This window comes from Schistocerca cancellata, chromosome 6 (assembly GCF_023864275.1).
Source record: "Schistocerca cancellata isolate TAMUIC-IGC-003103 chromosome 6, iqSchCanc2.1, whole genome shotgun sequence".
Lineage (NCBI taxonomy): Eukaryota > Metazoa > Arthropoda > Insecta > Orthoptera > Acrididae > Schistocerca > Schistocerca cancellata.
Window position 1 is genome coordinate 479,972,906 of NC_064631.1, and position 5,796 is coordinate 479,978,701.

The 5,796-nt window shown below is 40.2% G+C and overlaps 1 pseudogene; it reads left to right on the forward strand.

The window, feature by feature from the left end:
- The first annotated feature begins 1,125 nt into the window (after positions 1-1,125).
- LOC126089814 (5S ribosomal RNA) lies at positions 1,126-1,242 on the forward strand (annotated as a pseudogene).
- The last annotated feature ends 4,554 nt before the right edge of the window (positions 1,243-5,796 follow it).

The following is a 5,796-nucleotide window of genomic DNA, read 5'->3' on the forward strand; positions in this document are numbered from 1 at the left end:
GAGTCAGGCGGCCGTACGTAAGGCCTCCCCGGTTTGTTAGACAAACAGGGGCCAGGTGCTGCCTGAGGCTGACACTGTCGCTGAGCCGGATGCTGTCTCCTGTCCTGTTTCAGAGGAAACCACTCAGCCTACAAGATCCGGGCAATCGCAGAGGGTGGGACTAGTGGTAGTTGGGAGCTCCAACGTTAGACGCGTTATAGGGCCACTTAGGGATTTGGCTGACAAGGAGGGTAAGAAAACCAATGTGCACTCCGTGTGCATACCGGGTGGAGTCATTCGAGATGTGGAAAGGGTCCACCCGGATGCCATGAGGAGCACAAGGTGTAGCCAACTGCAGGTGGTTGCTCACGTCGGTACCAATGATGTGTGCCGCTTTGTATCAGAAGAGATTCTCTCTGGTTTCGAGCGGCTGACAGAATTGGTAAAGGCTGCCAGTCTTGCTTGCAAGATGAAAGCAGAGCAGACCATTTGCAGCATAGTTGACAGGACCGATTGCGGAACTCTGGTACAGAGCCGAGTGGAGGGTCTGAATCAGAGGCTCAAACGGTTCTCCGACCGTGTAGGCTGCAGATTCCTCGACTTGCGCCAAAGGGTGGTTGGGTTTCGGGTTCCGCTGAATAGGTCAGGTGTCCACTATACGCAGAGGGCGGCTACACGGGTAGCAGGGGCTGTGAGGCGTGGACTGGGCGGTTTTTTGGGTTAGAGGTTCTCGGGAAAACACAAGAAGGGCTTCAGTCACAAAGGGCGCAGGCTGAACAAAGGAAGAACGTAGATACAGGAACCATTGGTATTACAGTTGTAAATTGTCGTAGCTGCGTTGGGAAAGTACCAGAGCTCCAAGCGCTAATAGAAAGCACTGATGCTCAAATTGTTATAGGCACTGAAAGTTGGCTAAAGCCGGATATAAGCTCAGCCGCAATTTTTGCGAAAAACCTAACGGTGTTCCGAAAAGATAGGCTAAACACGGTTGGCGGTGGCGTTTTTGTTGCTGTTAGAAGTAGTTTAACTTGTCGCGAAATTGAAGTAGATACTTCCTGTGAGTTAGTATGGGCAGAGGTCATTGTTGGCAACCGGAATAAAGTAATAATTGGATCCTTTTACCGACCTCCCAGTTCAGATGATGCGGGCAACGGCCTTGCCGCAGTGGATACACCGGTTCCCGTGAGATCACCGAAGTTAAGCGCTGTCGGGCGTGGCCGGCACTTGGATGGGTGACCATCCAGCCGCCATGCGCTGTTGCCATTTTTCGGGGTGCACTCAGCCTCGTGATGCCAATTGAGGAGCTACTCGACCGAATAGTAGCGGCTCCGGTCAAAGAAAACCGTCATAACGACCGGGAGAGCGGTGTGCTGACCCCACGCCCCTCCTACCCGCATCCTCAACTGAGAATGACACGGCGGTCGGATGGTCCCGATGGGCCACTTGTGGCCTGAAGACAGAGTGCAGTTCAGATGATGCAGTTGCTGAAAGGTTCAAAGAAAACTTGAGTTTGATTTCAAACACGTACCCGACTCATACGATAATACACGTAGTTGGTGGTGACTTTAATTTACCCTCCATATGTTGGTGAAAATACATGTTTAATTCCGGAGGTACGTATAAAATATCATCCGAAATTGTGCTAAACGCATTCTCTGAAAATTATTACGAGCAGTTGGGTCATGAGACCACGCGAATAGTAAACGGTTGTGAAAACACACTTGACCTCTTAGCAACAAGTAATCCTGAGTTAATAACGAGCATCAAAACCGATATAGGCATTAGTGAACAAAGGGTTGTCGTAGCGAGATTCAATATTATAATCAGCAAATTCTCGAAAAATACGCAAAAAGTATACCTATTCAAAATAGCAGATAAAAATTCACTTGACGCCTTCCTGAGAGACAATCTCCACTCATTCCAAATTAATAATATAAGTGTAGACCACATGTGGCTTGAGTTCAGAGAAATAGTATCGGCAGCAATTGAGAGGTTTATACCAAATAAACTAACAAACGAGGAAGCTGATCCTTCTTGGTACACAAAACGGGTTAGAACACTGTTGCAGAAACAACGAAACAAACATGCCAAATTTAAACACACGCAAAATCCCCAACATTGGCGATCCTTTACAGAAGCTCGAAACTTAACGCGGAGTACAATGCGAGAAGCCTAAACCGGTTTCCACAACGAAACTTTGTCTCGAAACCTGGCAGAAAATCCAAAGAGATTCTGGTCGTATGTGAAGTATGTTAGCGGCAAGAAAAAATCAATGCCTTCTCCGCGCGATAACAATGGAGATACTATCGAAGACAGTGCTGCCAAAGCAGATTTATTAAACACAGCCTTCAGAAATGCCTGCACAAAAGAAGACGAAGTAAATATTCCAGAATTCGAGTCGAGAACAGCTGCCAACATGAGTAACGTAGAAGTAAATATCCTGGAAATAGTGAAGCAACTCAAATCACTTAATAAAAGGAAGTCTTCTTGTCCAGATTGTATACCACTTAGGTTCTTTTCGGAGTATGCTGATGTATTAGCTCCATACTTAACAATCATATACAACCGTTCGCTCGACGAAAGATCCATATCCAAAGACTGGAAAGTTGCACAGGTCACTCCAATATTCAAGAAAGGTAGTAGGAGAAATCCACAAAATTACAGGCCCATATCGTTATCGTCGATATGCAGCAGGATTTTCGAACATATATTGTATTCGAACATTATGAATTACCTCGAAGGAAACGGTCTATTGACACATAGTCAACATGGGTTTAGAAAAACATCGTTCCTGTGAAACACAATTAGCTCTTTATTCACATGAAGTGCTGAGTGCTATTGACAAGGGATTTCCGATCGATTCCGTATTCCTGGATTTCCGGAAGGCTTTTGACACTGTACCACACAAGCGGCTCGTAGTAAAATTGCGTGCTTATGGAATATCGTCTTAGTTATGTGACTGGATTTGTGATTTCCTGTCAGAGAGGTCACAGTTTGTAGGAATTGACGGAAAGTCATCGAGTAAACCAGAATTGATTTCAGGCGTTCCCCAAGGTAGTGTTATAGGTCCTTTGCTGTTCCTTATCTATATAAACGATTTGGGAGACAATCTGAGCAGCCGTCTTCGGATGTTTGCAGATGACGCTGTCGTAAATCGACTAATAAAGTCATCAGAAGATCAAAACAAACTGCAAAACCATTTAGAAAAAATATCTGAATGGTGCTAAAAGTGGCAGTTGACCCTAAATAACGAAAAGTATGTGGTCATCCACATGAGTGCAAAAAGGAACTCGTTAAACTTCGGTTACACGATAAATCAGTCTAATCTAAAAGCCGTAAATTCATCTAAATACCTGGGTATTACAATTACGAACAACTTAAATTGGAAGGAACACACAGAAAATGTTGTGGGGAAGGCTAACCAAAGGCTGCGTTTTATTGGCAGGACACTTAGAAAGTGTGACAGACCTACTAAGGAGACTGCCTACACTACGCTTCTCCGTCATCATTTAGAATACTGCTGCGCGGTGTGGGATCCTTACCAGGTAGGACTGACGGAGTACGTCGAAAAAGTTCAAAGAAAGGCAGCACGTTTTGTATTAACGCGAAATATGGGAGAGAGTGTCACAGAAATGATACAGGATTTGGGCCAGAAATCATTAAAGGAAAGGGTTTTCGTTGAACCGACCTACATAGGGCGGAACGATCACCACGACAAAATAAAGGAAATCAGAGCTCGTACGGTAAGATATAGGTGTTCATTCTTTACGCGCGCTATACGAGATTGGAATAATAGAGGTGAAGCTGGTTTGATGATCCGTCTGCCAGGCACTTAAATGTGATTTGAAGAGTATCCATGTAGATGTAGATGTAGATGTTACATTACATTATTCTTAGTTTCCATTAAATTTTATCTATAGTCCGTATAAGTTTTATTTACTGCTGGTCTATTTCTTTACATATTTTGTTATGCCAATAAAGTTTTCGAGATAATATTTATGTTTAAAATCTGTGTGTTCGTTTAGAATCTCGTCTAGATATTTTCTTGTATGAACATAAACTTCCAGTTTTCCCACAATATTCATAGTACGTCCTTTCTGTATTTATCTATAAAATCTGTGTGTCCATTAGAATTTCGTCCTTTCAGGTTTTTGTATACGCAGTTGCTAGTTTCTCAGCTTTGTGATGTTGAAATTACAGATGTAAATAGAAGCTTGACAGATTACTGTCACTGTTTCTAGTGTGTTCTTTAAATCTGATGTTTATATTTCATCTGATATATAGATATATGGCCAATATAGAAATTGTTTCAATCGTCAAGTTAATTTTATAAATTCCAGAAGTGAAATATACTGAGTGTTGAGTTTATAAATGTAAATAGAAGCTTGACAGACTACTATGACTGTTTACAGTGCGTTCTTTAAAGATGGAGTCGAAATTTCGTCTAGTCTGGCTAATACAGAAATTGTTGCAATCGTCACAGTTACTTTTAAATATACCAGAAGTGGCATACGCTGAGATTCTGGGAGTATTTGAATGTAATTTCGTTATGAGATTGTTATTTGTAAGGAAATTCAGATTATAGATATGTAGGTTGTTCTGTGTTTCGTTAAGATTTCTGTGGTAAGATGTATCGCGATGGATTTCTTTGTAATGTATTTTTATATTATGTTGTTACTATATCTGGATGAAAATCATTTTTGTAGGCTATGTTAACAGAATGTTTTATTTTTTCTGTGTATCTGCTTTTCCTAGAGGTAAATTTATAATTCTACTAATCATAGAGTGGAAGAGTACCTGCTTTTTTTGTTTTCGAGTGGCAAGAGTTTCATTTATTTTGTCTGTGGTGGTAGGTTTTCAATTTTTAAATCAAGATACTTTACTGAATTGTCTATTTCCATTTACATAGTAAATTTGAAATTGGAATGGATGTGGTTCAGTGCCTGATGGATTTTATTGATGTGTATATTGTTTCCATCAATCACCATATCTCACAAAAACATATTTTAACGTTTTGTAACTACAAAAAGAAATTTTCTTTCTAATACATGGCAGGAAATTTACTATACATGCAATATGGTCATTACTTCCAGCTACACGTAAGTACAAATGCGAGTGTGAACATAAAAGAGTCATGATTTACATAGAGATAATCATATCAAAATTATTTTCGCAGGTCAGTTGACAATGCCAATAAGCTAGAACAGGCCTGTCGTGTAAAATATTTAGGGAAATATATTACCTTATTGCAAGTAGTTTGAAGCATTCAATTTCATTATTTCTAATAGTGACGTTTACTATGCTGTGGGACTAACAGAACGAATGTTAAATTAATACTGAAGTTGACTGAAGCAATTAGATACAATAGATGTTTCCTATAACATAGCGTTATTCCTCATATGTCCATATTGAAATAACTGCAAAATTCAATCTAGTTCCACAAGTGAAGAACTACAGAGCAAGAACACTGATGAAGCAAGAAATAAAGGACAAATTACACCTCAAATTTATTTTTAACCAAGAACAATACATAGCACACCTATGTTTAACTAACAGTATAACTCCATTGATGTTCACAATATATATCTAAATTTATAGACGGATTCATATGTCATTCTACAAACAAATCTGATACTAAGTCGAATAAGCTAATGCAAGCGCAACACCCAAGAAGAAAACCAATGGAGATTAATCAGTCTCCATTCCAATTTCATGCTAGGACACTAAATCTCTCAAATATTAACTTACAAGATGATAAATCTTATCGACTTACAAAAGTCTTGAATCTCAATTTAAAACCTAAATTACACAACAATT